Here is a 16,061-nt window from a genome sequence, read left to right as displayed (position 1 = left end):
TGGTGTTTTTTGTTTGTTTGTTTGTTTGTTTAAGAAAGCCACTGGTCCAATCATGAAGGCCTCACCTTCACAATCTTATCTACACTAATTATCTCCTCAAAACCCCATCTATAAATACCACACACTGGGGATCAGAGCTTCAACATATGAACTTTGTGGGGAGAGGGGTCCAGTTCAGCCCACAGCACTCTAAAAGCTTCAGCTCAACACATCTAAATCTTTGTTTTTCTCTACAAATTTCCCTGTCTTTTTTAATTCCAAATAAAGCTCTCTCTTTAATGGAACCAATACCCAGACAGTTATCCGAAAGAGAAAATCATTTCTCACTTCATCTCACCCATACATTTCTCATACAGATTTCAATACATAATCAAGTCCTACCTCTAGAGGTGCTTTGCCATTCATGGCTTTCTATGCCTTCCCATGGTTGCTATATTGCTTTGGGATGTCATTATCTCATGTATCAAATAGTGCAATAGCTTTCCAACTCAGCCCTGTTCTACCCGTGCTCTACCTTTTAATCCATCCTGCACATAGCTTCCAGAAAGGCCTAACCTATAAATCAAATCATGTACTTCCAGCTTTAAGTTTCTTTTATAGCTCCTCACTATTTTTAGTATAATATTTAAACTTTCTTCCAGGATATATAATGTTCTTCTCAACCATGTTTTACCTACCCTATGAATTGTATCTTTCTTCTCCCTTCTCTCACTCTACACTCTGCAGCCATAACAATCTAGTTGCAATTATACAAATTCATTATGTTCTTTGTGACTTTTCTCACGCTATTTATTTTCCTGGAGTGGCTACTGCCGGTTTCTACATCCAGGGGCCTCCCTCTGTTTTCTGTCTTAAGACACATCACAAAAGTCACTTACTCTGTGAAGTGTTCCATGATTTCCTTTGGTGTTTTCTGTGTTTCCATAGCAACCTGTATCTCTGTTGGTTATAGTACTTATCATATTATACTTTATCTATTTGAAAGGCACTTACCCTTCCATAAGACTGTGATCTTTTTGTGAAAGAGATCCCTGGTGCCTGGTATAATACCAGACACAGAGTGGGCATTTAGGAAATGTTTGCTGGAGTGTATTGAATGTAATTATTCCCATATAACAATTTTATATTTATGTTTAAGTCAATGTACTTAGTCTATAGGTAAATGGCTTCCAAAGTTATTTAACAGTTTCTTGAATAGTAAAACATAATACTTTAGGAAAAATGAGGAATCACAAAGTGTTATTTCAAATGCTAGGAGACAATATTACACTGTTAATCTCTAGTGTATTTTTCCAAATTCATGAGATTTAATCCTATATGAAGTGCCAAGGTCAGGAGTAAATCACATGCCTACTTCTATTCTTCTCTCTCCACAGCAGGAAATAGTGTTTTAATTTCAAACCTCTAACATGCTTCCTCCATCATTGCCCCATTCCCTGGGTATGGCCACCACTCCAAATAGATTATTCTAGGACCTCCTTGGATACTGCACAGCCACTGATCATAATTTTTAAACTTTAATCAACATGCTACCTCACGGAGTTTCCGGAGAGTACAGGTTCTTTATGAAGATACCAAGAAATTGTAGGTTAGGAACCATCTAAGGAACCCCTTAAATGTCAAATGGTGGAAATTGCTGGTGAAATGTACTCGGCCACAACTTTCATCCTTTTAAAATGAACATCTGGTATCCAGTCAAGGATTTGTGGAAATACTTTTGAACATAAGTGCTGCAAAGGCCTTGAGGAGATTGAAGAAGAAGAAGAGACACTGGATTCCATGAAGTTCAAGTTGCTAGAAGGGTGACCCCATCACATAGCACAGAACTGAAAAGGATACCTATAGCTGAAGTATATACCACACTGAAGAGAGTACAGCTGTCTTCATTTTACATACTGGATCCCTGCAGCTCACCTTCCTTGGATTTTTCTCTCAGCCATGAAAGCTGGATAAAGAGGAGTGAAAAGGAAAGACATCGTTCATCCAAGGTTGTGAGGGAGTTGCAAGACTTAGACCTTCCACTTAGATCTTCTAGCCCTTGGCTAGAAGATAAATACGCGTCTGAGGCTTTCAAGAGTGGATGTGAAGGTGGTTAGAAAGTTGGCATTTTAATGGTTACCATATGATCACACTGGCTTTGTGGTTCTAGGCTGAAACCTGGTGAGAGTCCCAGTCTTGTTCATTTATTTATTCATTCGACAATATTGAGACATAGAACATATATGCTCCCCAAGACTATGCCCGTAAAAGTTCTTTAGCTCAGATAATCTGCATTAGAATCTTGCCAGGGCCTCTCACTGGAACAAGCTGAGTCTTTCAGTACAGAAAGGTTGTAAAACTGTTCTGGGACGCTATGATCTTAGGAATATCTTACGTTTACAAATTCAAGTATGATGTGAAAGTGTGTATGGCTAGAGAAATTTTATTCTAGGTAAATGGATAAAATCCTTATAATAATTTTTTGATAAGAACAAAAATGAGATCATTTGAATTCTGTCCCATCGTCCAATTCTGTTGCTGATATAAGTACCAATATATCTTAACCCTGAAAATTTTATCAGAAGCTTTTCTTTTTTTTATCAATTACATTTCTAAGATAATTAGTTAAGAAATAAAATAACTTCTAATACTTCTAAAGTGAGAGTCAGCTAAAGATTATCAGGTTTTAGACAACATCCAGTTCACTGAGGTTAGTCAAGCGCCTTGCAACTTCCTGTGTGAGGCCAAATTGATGACATTTTATGTTGAGAAACTTCCGTTACAAGCCTAAGTTCTGAGAAAAATAACATGAAGAAATTTTAGATACTCTGTCATGCCACACACGCACATGCTTCCATTCCCTCATCATCAACAAAGACAACTGTATAACTAATCAGCATGCACACTTCAAGAACTCCTTCCTAAAGTGGGAAGTCATGCTAATTTTATGTAAAGGTTGAGAGAAAAATGAATAGGGACTAAATATAGGTAAAAGAACAGCAGTTTCTAAATTTGACCAGGTTTTCTGGCTACTGGGCTAAGATGGAAGTAACCCTTACCTTAGGCTACTTCTTATCTTATTGTTGGATTAATCTGATCACACTCAATGTTGACCTAGAGGTCTTGGTTTAAAGACTATGTGACTTTGGGTAGGTCACTTATCCTCTGAGCTTAGTTTTCCCTCCTCTATGAAAAACTAATACTATAATACTAATATTTCATACTTCCATGTTGATTAAATGAGATAATGTGTGCAAAACACTCAGCGCAGTGCATGCACTGCATGCATAGAAACTTATATATGAATATAAAATAAAAGCAGTGCATATGCTACCACAGCATGGGCTTGGGCGCATAGTAATTTGAAATTCTTCAGACATAGATTGTCTGAGGGCTAGGACAGTTGTGTCTTCCAGTAGCAAAGAGAATCACCAGAGCTTCACAGATAAATGCCCGTTTTGTCCTGACAGAATATTTCTTGGTTGAGTTCTGACAGTTTAGGAAGAGGTGATGTGGTATTTAGCTTTGACTCCTCACTCTTGACACATAATAGGACTAATCATTTTTGAGGACTGAATGATGGCTTATATAAGTAAATGCCCATATTAGTAAATTAAATAACATAAAAATGATTGGGCTACTACTTTCATTACTGCACCTTGGGCCCAGGTCTTTACAATATGGATTCACAGCTGACTGTGCTACAGTCTATACAGAAGACCTTAGAAAGACACCTTAAATGTAGATTTTCACATATTTACAAAGCTTACAGGCATTTAGGCAAATGATCAGTCATGGGAAAATCACAGCACAGAGGGAAATATGAGCTTTTCATTATTCTCTCTTTCTTTCTTCATCATGCAAACTTCTCACATTTCAATTACCAACAGTCTGAGTATTAGGATGTCTGCATGATGTAGATTATAAATTCAGAAGCCATGATGGAAAATCTTAAAAGTGACGTCAGTGTGTTCAGAGATCTTTCACCTTCTGGGGTCCCTGGTGGGCCTGAGCACAGAGCACTGTCTCCTCTTAGGGAAGGAATGGAAGCCTGATGTAGAAGGCTAACGGGATCATTTTCCTCTCCGAGTTTTTGGGCACCACGCCAAGTGAATGGGCAGGAATCATTCCATTTGCAGAGTAAAATGGGGTGAAAAGCACTTTTGGCACACTTTGTCCATATAAATTATACTTGTTTGCAATTCATCAACTCCTTCTCTACTTTATATCCATATGTAATGTAAATGATCATCTTTCTCTGAAGCTCCATAATGATGCACAGCTCGAAAATGTGATATAATCAGCTAAAAGAGAGCAGATGGAAGTTTTTCCCCCAATATGCATATTCATAAAAAAATAGAGAACTCAACAAAAGGAGATACAAAAGTACTTCTACCCAGGGGGCTGCTGCATGGACTTATGTACAAAGTAAGTTGGTTTTCTGCAACTATTCATTCTTGAAACCTTTACTCATTCATTCCTGCAGCAATCATTGAAAATGCTCCAGAAAAAAAATATGTCTGTTTGAAAAGCAAAAAATATTTTTTCCTTTAGTTTTTCTTATTGCACCTTACAACCCATGATTCAGGAAATAATGGTTAAATATTGTACTAGAGAAATATAATTAGAAGGCAAACCATGTAAAAAAGTGAAGACTTCACTGTCCCTTTAGCAATTCAGACTACAGACATTAAAATTCACACTGTTATACTTTTTAAAAGCTATACAGAGAGAATAGTAAGCTGTCTGAATAGCATTTAGCTATTTTAATATGCTAATATAAATTTTAATTTAATATTTAATTAAATATTAAATATATTTAGCTATTTTAATACACATATGCATATATTAATATATACATATATATATACACACATATATATACTCCTCAGAGGCTAAGGTGGTTCTTATGTTTATATTGAGTAAGCAACATTGCTACTAGAAATTTTGTTAATGAAAACAGCATCAGGAGATATTGTGAAAGAGAATAACCATAAAAGAAAATTTAGGAAATGGGTAAAAAAAAAAGGGGGGGGAGCATAAGAAAATCATTCAAAGTGTAACTATGAATTTTGGTTATATAACCAAAAAGGTGGTATTCATACCAAAATTGGATGTTTCTGACCCTGCATGTCTCCCTCCAGATCCACTCTCCACATATGAGGCCCTGATATCCTTTTAGAGAGGATATCATGTAAGGATGACATCCTTCATCTGTGCCCTCAGGTTCCTGATGGGCTCAGTGAATGGTAAGCTCCATCAAGAGACTAGAGGGACAGAGAGGAATGAGGTCAGTGTATTTGCTCATCCCATAAGATCACCTTATGTTGCCTGTCTCCCCTAATGAAAGGTCTAAAAGTATCATTCCGTACATGATTCTCTTTCCTTCAGATTCTGGTAATTGTTCCTTTCCTCTTACTTCTAAAGGCTTAGATTTAATAACAGCTCTGTGGCTGTTAGCTCACTACCTGCACAGTCTTTAATGGTTCCTTTACCCTTCATTGTGCCTATACTATTACAATTAGTCCCTTTATAAATCAGCCTTCCTTGAATTATCCTAATTTGATTGTGCCATCTGCTTCCTTTTGGTAGCCGGACTAGTGCACTGATCTATCATTGCTCATGACTTTCAGTTACTTAGGTCATGTTCTTGAGTCTAATGAGCACTGCTCCATGACTCCAGCATAACTACATTTACATGGTCTCAGGTCATTTCTATCTGTTTCATTACCAGCCACCATCCCTACTGACAAATAGCTTTAGGGTAAAGCATTTCCACTAACACTACCAAAACTCATGCCCTTTATCCCTTTCAGTTCCTTATTCATCTGTTTCAGGAGGCCCAGGCACATATTTCTCCTTTTTCCAAACAGCTAAGAATCACTGGAATAGGGGTGACTGGCAGCATATAAATGGAGGCTTTCATGGTGCAGTCCAAACCAGACTAAATGCATGGAACACATGTTCTATCCTTTCCTAAATACCAAGCCCGTGGTCTACTTTGCTGTGAAACATGGAATCATTTCTATTGGGACAATATACAATCCACCAACATTAATATTCATCCATCAACTATGTAATAAAATAGAATGAAGTAAGTGCATATTTTAGCTGTTTGCTACCTAATCAAAAATATCTGCATTAATAGCATTTTGGGTTTTTTATAAATGCGATAGCACATTGATACTGGAATTTTACTAGCGACTTTTCATTGCTAAAATTCTTTAATTCTAAGTTATATTTCATCTACAATATCACTTGCTAACACAGGTCTCTCATACACAAAGCCTTAGGCCTCTTAATCTCAAAAGAGATTGTAAAATATGGATGCCCAGATAATTTGCATGATTAATGAAAATATGTTTTAGAATATTAAACATTTAAGATGTTAGCATTTAGTAGGCTTTCTGACAGAAGTTAAAAGACTATTAGAATGACTGATGAATTGCTACAGTACATTAGCCCTCAGAACGGGGAATGCTAGAGGACATTTATGCAACTTCTTAGCGTACTTGTTTTCTTCTTCTTCTTCTTTGTGCCCTTACAATTAAGTTGTCCTTTTGTGACCTTGGATCAGTTGTAAATGACCAAGCATAAGACTTTTCACAGTTTTGAGAAATTTGGAAATCTCATGGAAGATCAATGACAGAGGGAGAAGGAAAGCAATTGATAGTAACCCAGGGCTTTGCACCTAATAGCTGGCACATAGTAGGAAATGAATAAAAATGGGTCAAAGAAATAAAGCATCTTTCTGGTTCAAATGTCTCACCTCAACACAATGGAAAAAATGAAACAGAAAATTCTTCCTTGTTCAGTGACAAGGTCACTGACAGTTTAGCTGTTCATAAGTAGAAAATGTAGACACACTTATTCTTTCCATTTGTTAGGAACTGTGTTTCAAAATGAAGCTCCACCTACTGATATCTTCCTGGAGACTTTTGTTTTTTGATTGCTGCAGAGTTTATCAGGTCCTATGTGGTCATTTATTTCCTCCTCTTGTTATCCTTAGGGATGAAATATACCAGAAAGGAATGTCATGGAGGTGTTTATATCCCCACTGGGTAAAAAGTAAAGTACCATTGGAAAGGTAGGACCACAAGAAATACCAAAATAAATTCTTAAGGTAGGAGCAATAAACTGCTTAATGGCCTTGCTTTGGGAGAGACAATTAACATTACTTTAATTTATGTGAAGTATTATCATGAAGTTATGAGCTCCCTCTCTGAGCTCTACTTGCCAAAGCTTGCTTCTTTAGGCAGCATTTCCTTTATAGCATTATTTAGTTTATAGTTCTCCAGCACTCACTTATTGTATAGCACACTCATTCCTGTGTCAGTGAGCATAGAGAAAAATATAATATTACACATCATCTAGAATTCCACTACTTAGTAACACAAAAGTGGGCAAGGTAAAAATGTAGTAAGCTAAAAAACTGTCCCCAAAGACAGACAATCCTAGTCTATGGGGCCTAATAAATGTTACCTTTTTTGGGTAAAGGGTACATCTGCAAAGGCCAGATGCAAAGGCAGATGTGGTAAGCTAAGGATTTTGAGATAGGGAGATTCTCCTGAATTATCTTGGTGGGCCCTAAATATAATTACAAGTATCCTTATAATAGAGAGAAAAATATTTCTTACACAATGAAGAAAATACAATGTGAAGACAAAACAAAGAGATTTGAAGACATTAGCTTTGAGGATTGAATGAAGTGGCCATAAACCAAATAATTCTGGCAGCTACCAGAAACTGGAACCGTCAGGAAACAGATTCTCTTCAACAGCCTCTAGAGGAAGTGTGGCTCTCCAGACATGCTTTGAGCTTTGGTCCAGTGAAAACTGAGTCTGGACTTCTGACTTCCAGAACTAGGGGGAAATAAATTTCTGTTTTAAGCCACCAAGTTTGTGATCATTTGTTATAGCAGTCACAAGAAATAATACAGTAGGTAAACCATTCTCAAAGTTAAAGAAAAGAATAGTGACCCCTATTCATGGCCATTAATAGTAGACCATGGGAAAAATTACATTTTTAACAACATTTTAATACAAAGGAATATGCATATCTAATGAAACCTGTGTATACTGTTCTTCCTTACTTTTGCATGTGTTAGGTGAGTGTATTCAAGCAACTCATTTTTTAACAGGAAAAAAAACCCTCTTTCATTAATATACTTAATTTATAAATATGACAGTTGAGTACATACTACTTTTACCTTTCAGTTGTTTTAAAATTTCACTTAATAGGAGTATGCTTTCTTTCATCTCCTCCTGGAATGCAGCTGTTATAGGCTAAAGGATAATGCAAGTTTAAAACATTTGTGTAAAACAAAACAAAAAAACCCTCTAATTGTGGCTTTAATAAGAATAGAATCTTCTTTAAGACTTGGAAATATATGTTTTGCTGAAAGAAAAATGATATTTTTTATCATGACTAATTCATTTCTTCATTCCTTCATAAAATATTGATTGAACATGTTCTAGGTGCCTGAAAAATATACTAGGCTCTGGAAATAGCAAGACGAACAGAACAGCACCTGTTTTCAAGGACAAAAAGTTCAGTATGCTCCTTTGGCAAATGGGTAAATAAATAAATTCCTATGAAATGTGAAATGCTAAAGTAGTGATCTTAGCAACTCGTGTGGAAGCAGGATCTAAAAATAAGTCATTCCTTTTAGAACCAGATGATTCTGAGTTTGAGAAGAGTTAAGTTGTGTCTTGGTAGTTGCAGTAGAAAAAGAATTTAACATTACATTGGAAAAGTTTCTTATTCCTTATTTGGGACATTTATAGTAAAAATTGTATTCAAGGTTATAGTAGACAAAATTCAACACCTTCAGATTTTGGATACAGAATTAGAAAATTACTGTAGTTTTCTCATGGTTTCAAAAACAGCTACTTGTACAATAATGGTTGCTTAATTAAAACTTATCCAACTGAAACACCCATTTATCTGACACAAATGTTTGTGCTATAGACATCAACCAACTCTTCATATGAGTAGCTAACAAGCGGCAATGGGATGATGCTAGATGAATATCAATTAAAACAAATTCCTCCCAATAAACTCTTTCCCCCAAAGATGCATTCCCGCATGGGCAAATATTAATATGCATGCACATATACTTTTTTTATTGTAACTGGTCTTCTTTAAAATGTTAATTAGGATTAACTGTTTATCTTAAAGAATTAGGCGTAAGTTTCAGAGGGGACCATCTACATAATGGAGGATGTCCAGAGAGCTTAGAATAATGGTCTAGCACAAAATCAAAATGCCGAGCCCAATATTCAAAATTATTAAGACTCTTAAGACAGTAATAGCAGAGCATTAAAACAAAAATGAGCCTTTGTGAAAACAGAGCCCTGTTCAACAGCATAGGCTACATGTCCATAAACCTGGTCCTGGGGTCAGGTATTCCTTATCAATTTTTCCCGTTTGGATTGTCCCAAGGACCATACTATAGATTATGAAAATGAGAATAACCTGTCTAAAAGTCACATTAAGTTCATATTTTTCTGCACAGGCCTATATTAACTATAAAGGCATTGTTGGGCACCCATTAAAATTCTGTTATGATCAAAATACTTCATGCTTACTTGATTTCTCTTTTCTCTGCTTTATACAGACTTACATAACCTATGTAGCAGGAAAAGAAATGCTATATGTTTACTGAACTGTGTCTATTAGCCTCTTGGATATGTTTTCAGCCCTCTTACATTCAATTGGGTTTGTGTGACTAGTTCTAGCCAGTTAGGACCTGGCCCCTAAGATCTCCTTTGAGGCTGATATTCTCACCTCAATGTTTCCCTTATTCTTTACTGTGCTTTCCCACTCTTTTATATGTATAGCTGGAAACAGTGAACTCTGAACCAAGGAGACCACTATAGGAAAAGCCTGAACCCTTGAGTCATTTTTGGAGGAGAGCCATTCAGGCTCTTCATGCCGCTTGACCCACATTAGAGTGCCACAGAAAATTAAACTTTAATGTCTTAAGCCACTTATTATTACCCTAATACTCTATGTTTCATAGTATGAGAATCTGAAGCAGGGATCATAGGACCCAGAGAAGTTTCTAGCTCATTGAGCGATTCTGTAACACCTTTTGAGAACAATGACTAAAGTCATCTTTTCAGTGGACTATATATCAATGTGCTAGCCAACAGCTATGGTGTTATCTCATGTAATTGTTTACAATCTCATAATAACATGAATTTATAATTTTCTTTCTTTCTTATTTGAATTTATAATTTCTAAAGCACTCTTTCTTATGTATTTAAGAAAATTATAGCAGTGAGTTATCAGGGATAGAATGACCAATAGCAACAATGACACTCTGTGAAACACCCTTTTCAAATCTCACAAATAGTCACCTGTCAGCTTATAGGACTTACAGACCTCAATAGTTCAGATTACCCAAGGAAGTATATTATAGAAACCTTGGAATCTGGGCTGAGTCTAAGCATCTGGGGACACTGCTCTTAGGAAACTCAGTGTGGTGTTACTGGGAGGGACAAAGGGGGATGGCCAGAGTGCTTAGAATAATGGCAAGTGTTCTTTTCCCTTTGGCTGCAGAATGTCAGCATTTATGGGAAAAAGTCGATCAAGTACTTACTGGATCTGCTTAATCAAGCATAATTGTCACCATGTGACTGGCAGTTATTGGAAGCTCCTGTATGAGACAATGCCAGAAACAGTATGCAAAGAACTACCTATATTTTAGATAGTAAAAGGAAAAATAACTTTTCCTCAACACAGGAAATGAACATGATGCAATTAAAAGCATAGATTTTTGGAATGTGAGAGATTTGGAATAAGACTGAGTTTCAGCACTTACTTGCTTCAAGTTCTTCTAGTTTATTCCAGTATAAAAGAAACATTAGTGCCTACATTGCAGAGTTGCATGTTAAACATCCTTGAACAAGCAAGGCATCCAGCATGACTTCTGCAATATTTTACCTCTGTCAGGTCCATTGTTTGTATTAGTGATATTATCTTTGATAATAATACTTCAAGAATTAAGAATGAAGGGGTGCCTGGGTGGCTCAGTTGGTTAAGTGTCCAATTTTGGCTCAGGTCATGATCTCATGGTTTGTGAGTTCAAGCCCTGCATTGGGGTCTGTGCTGACGGCTCAGAGCCTGGAGCCTGCTTTGGATTCTGTGTCTCCCTCTCTCTCTGTCCCTCCCCTGCTTACAGTCCATGCACTCTCTCTTTCTCTCTCTCTCTCAAAAAAATAAATAAACGTTTAAAAAATAATTAAGAATGAAGAAGCATTCCCAGGCACTTTGAAATTTATGCCATAAAGAATCTTACCAAACATCCTTCCTGCCCTCTCTAAAACTTCTAAATTATTTTTCCCCAGTTTTTTTAAAGACACACAGTGTCAAGCATTTATAATCACTAATTATTCCACACAGCCAGACATATACTCATATTTCAAACAATTCTTTCAATTGTCCAAAAATTCATAAGTTGTAGGAAATAATAATTCATTAAATATTTATGAAATATTGAACTATCATATTCACACCAAGGGAGTTTAATGAGAGAAATTACTTTCTTATCCTGAATCTTAAAAAGGACTCTGGGAACTCTGATTTATGTAGATTTTCCTACAGTGTACCTTTTATGCTGCCTGTATAAATGTTTTATTTACTATGCTTTAAGAGGTCTAGGATGGTTTTCCTCTGAACAAAGCCCCAAAACTCTTTAAAATCAAGGCAAAGTATGTAAATTAAAGGATTCATTACTAGTGCATTTCTGAAATAGGAATCAGATAGCACATAAATTTCTATTAATAAAAACCAACTATCTTTTTTCAATAATTAGAAAGCTGTCTCAAATTTTAATGTGTACTGCACGTTGATAAAAAAACTCAGTTATCCAATAAATTGTTATTTTAGATTAATTAAAGTTATTTTAAATTTTGAGATACCCAATTCCCACAATAGATCCCAGACTAAACCCTGTGGTAATATCTAAAAGATCTAAATATATCTTTTGATATAAGAGAAACATAATAACAAAAATTTAGAGAAGATAAATTCTACAATAGAAAAATAGCTGTTTATGCAGTAAGGTTTTTTCATGAATTAGGAAGTTTGATAAGTAGATAAATGTTTGTTGATTTTATTGTGAGCTTGCAATGGGCAATGCGTCTCTTGCCCTAACTATAGGATTCCAGCAAATATAAATTGAACATTTTTCAGATAATGAAAACTCTGTTATACACTTTGGAATACAAGATCATAGGATACATGGTGTTTTCTCTCAAGTTTGCAGTCTAGATGTGGGGGCAGGACAAATGTCAAAAAGTATCATAGCAACAGAATACTGTAACAAGAGATGCATCATAGTGCCAAGCCAGCAGGACAAAGTAACAGCTGTAGAGTTTAAAGAAGGGAGGTACCCCTGAATGTTGTGAGATTAGGATATTTGCCTTCTAAACTGAGATACTCTGGTCCATAATTTATAGATTTTTATGGGTGGAAAGGGGAGACTCGACAGATACTTACTATATGACCTTACACTAGTAAGCTATTTTTGAAGTAGCAACTACTTAGCTGTATAAAAATTTATTTATGAGAGATATTGTCAGTTAAAAACTGAATAACCACTAATCACCCCGGAGTGAATTTCAGTTTCCCACAGTAGACCAAGTTATTCATTCTACATTCCTTTTTCATTGATTTTTGTGGAAAATTGTTTATGTTTCAGTGATTAAAAGGAAATCTTCAACCTATATAATTTTTCCATAAACATTTTTATACACAAAAAATTTTTATACACAAAAAATATATAACATTAATTGGGCTAAATGTTAAATGGTGGAGGCTAGGGAGATTTAGAACCCTAAACATACTCCAGACCTTCAAGGACTTATCATCTGGTTGACAAGTCAGGGTTTATATATAACACAATAATACAAAGGAGGCATACATTAAATGCTGAATGAATTTATCAGACATAGGTATCTCATTGGTTATAATATTCCTCAAACCAAAAGAAGCCGTTCTTATTGTAACCCTGGATTCATGAATGTCAGAATGATACAAATATAACTTTTTTTTTTCAAATTCCCCCAAATTTCAAATATCTGCAATAATACAAGACAGTTAGGGATGACATCCTACAATAAAGTAGTCCCTATATATTAGTCACTTTAGTGTCATAAAGAATGATTTTTACAAAGTTAAATACTTAATACTTGAATACTAATGCCTACTTCCTTAAGAGAAGGAACGTTTGTCTCAAGCAATCAGAGATGTCAGACATGGAGGAGACCTGGAGAAGGTCTATTACAATGCCATTGTAGTGTAGAAGAGATTGAAGGCCTAGAGGAATGGGGTCCATTCATGATAACACCTATTCACAAATGAAGAAGGGTTCAGATTTGCACTGAGATATTCTGGAATTAAGTCCAGGTATCCTTCCTTCATAGCATTCTGCTTCACCATAGGAGTAACACAGGACACTGAGCAAAGTTGAATATTTAACATAACTTTGCTGACTGAAGTTATTTCTCATCAAGAGAAAGTAAGTTCTCTCACCCATACAAGTCCTCTGAAATCTGTGTTACACATACATATGTTATACAATAACATATGGTCTCTAAGTAGGAAAAAAGTAGAATTCTTAGTTTGGATATCATTGACCCAACGTAACAACAAAATAGAAATTATCAGCAATATAATGTTTCCCTTGTAGGATCCTGATGAGAATCTATAAGAATCCATGAGGATGCTAATCCAGAAAAAGAGAATTTATAAGCCAAAGGAGGCTTTACAAATCTTTGCCACATCTGCACGTAAATTATGAAATCTATACCAGTCACCTTAGAGAAAAGTCACACCTCTTTTAAGATGTCTTGAATGCCACCAGAACCTTAGGAAACACATTTTGATTTGCAAAGTGAAAATGAATCACAATTATTGGCAAAGGGTTGTGCTACGGTTTTCCTCAAACCAATAACACTTCCTTGAAAAGAGGTGAAACATCAAGAAGAAAGATATATACTATGCATTGCATTTTGATTAAGCCCCTGGATCTCTACCTTTAAGACTATCCTTTGGCCAGGGCTCATCATCACCTGATGATAATTACAAAGATATGGTAATAGAGGGACTTACATCAAACATGCACGGGAGATCTGCTGTCACCATGAGAAGCACTTCATTGCAAGCTGGCAGGGGAGGATGCGCTTGCCTTTCAACTGGCAGAGCAGGCCCTTGGCTGGCACAGCAACCAACTCTGCCTTAAATCTTCCTGAGATATACTGTTAGAGTACTCTGCCTAACTTAAGATGCTTGTCTTTGGAGAAATACTTCATAATGTTAGTTGCATTTGCACATTGCTGAGGGAGATCTCTAGAGCTGCAGTGTTGCCCAGCTGCCTACAAAACCCTTGCCCACCAACAGTCCTATCCAAAGAGTCCACTTAGATGAGGGGACATCCAATGACCTGCCAGTCATCCTCTTGTGCCAAAGTCACATGAGAGCAAAGTGCCTTGAGTGGATATGAAGCCTCCAGTCAAGTAGATAATATAGATGTGGGATCCACAGGCCACCCTGGACAATTCTAGTCATTTGAAGAAGTAGTGTGAAACTCGGACACTTCCAAAGCAATATTTTCCCACCATATTTAATTTAAAAATAAAGTTATGTTATAGTCAATTGAGAAGAATAAGCAGAGGAAGAAAAAAAAAAAGAACCAAAGTATGATTTTTCTTAATTTAGAAAAAAAACGTAATTGAGACACTGTGTATTAAGTTTCATGGAAGATGGTTTTTAATTAAATTAAAATAAATATGGCACTGATTTTCAGCATTCTTATTTTGTAGTCATTTCATCTTTGAAATCGCAGAGCATACTTTTTTACTCTTTAAAGCGTTAATCTGCTAATCGAAAATGAGCAAGTTTCAATTCTTGCCAGAAATGAGAGGCACTCACTCTATGTCGACCCAAATAAAGTTCTACCAAAGTACATCAGTGAACTCAACAAAACAAGCTAAGAGAGAGCATTGGTAGGAAAAAGAAATCAGTCTCTGAGGAGACAAATCATTTTTGTTTTGCTCTTCTTGTTCTAGTCCAGTTCAGCCTCAATTGGCCTCTAGTTTCTCTTTTTCCTTTGTCTCTGAGTCCCTTATCTAATCCTGCTCTCATTTTGCTCTGTTGGTCTCACCAATCCTCCTACATACATTAACTCATTCTTGCGTCACCTTTAACTTCTTTCCCTGAATACTTCCTGGTTGATTTCAGGTCTGCCTTTCTTCTTCATGTGGCTTATTGTTTCAAAGTTTCTTCAACCACCCAAAACTAGCAGTTATAAACATTCACAAACACAATTTACCCAAGGGATACAGGAGTGCTGATGCATAGGAGCACATGTACCCCAATGTTCATAGCAGCACTCTCAACAATAGCCAAAACATGGAAAGAGCCTAAGTGTCCATCAACAGACGAATGGATCAAGAAGATGTGGTTTATCTATATGATGGAATACTACATGGCAATGAGAAACAATGAAATCTGGCCATTTGTAGCAAGATGGATGGACCTTGAGGGTGTTATGCTGAGCGAAATAAGTCAGGCAGAGAAAGACAAATACCATATGTTTGCATGTATAGGAGTGTTAGGAGGAACTTAATGGAGGACCATGGGGGAGAAGAAGGGGGGAAATAGTGGGGGAGAGGGAGAGAGGCAAACCATGAAAGACTCTTGAATACTGAGAACAAACTGAGGACTGATGGGTGTAGGGGGGAAAGGGGGAGATGTGCAGGGAGGAGGGCACTTGTGGGGATGAGCACCGGGTGTTATATGGAAACCAAGTTGACTATAAACTATTTGTAAAAAATAAAATAAAAAAAAATATTCGCAAACACAAATATTTTAAGCAGGACAATCAATCCAGACACTTCCAAAATACTTATATGATACCTTTGGGATCTGATTATCATGGCAGATGTATATCTCCTCAAAGCTCATTTCTAAAGGATCTAAAGTACACTTTGCTGAGTGCTCTCTATTATATGTCCTGAGATGAGCTCATCTATTTAAAAGTACACCCCAGCTCAGCGAAGCTATCCTTCAAA

General features: G+C 36.3%; 1 long non-coding RNA gene across 2 annotated transcripts in view; it reads right to left on the bottom strand.

Moving 5' to 3' along the window:
• The window catches only part of LOC120240994, a 111,344-nt gene that overhangs the window by 14,709 nt on the left and 80,574 nt on the right, over positions 1–16,061 (bottom strand). The window lies entirely within an intron of this gene.

This window comes from Hyaena hyaena, unplaced genomic scaffold, assembly GCF_003009895.1.
Source record: "Hyaena hyaena isolate Hyena2069 unplaced genomic scaffold, ASM300989v1 scaffold_272, whole genome shotgun sequence".
Classification (NCBI taxonomy): domain Eukaryota; kingdom Metazoa; phylum Chordata; class Mammalia; order Carnivora; family Hyaenidae; genus Hyaena; species Hyaena hyaena.
Note: the sequence above shows the minus strand (reverse complement) of the source record. Positions and strands in the feature narration are given on the sequence as shown.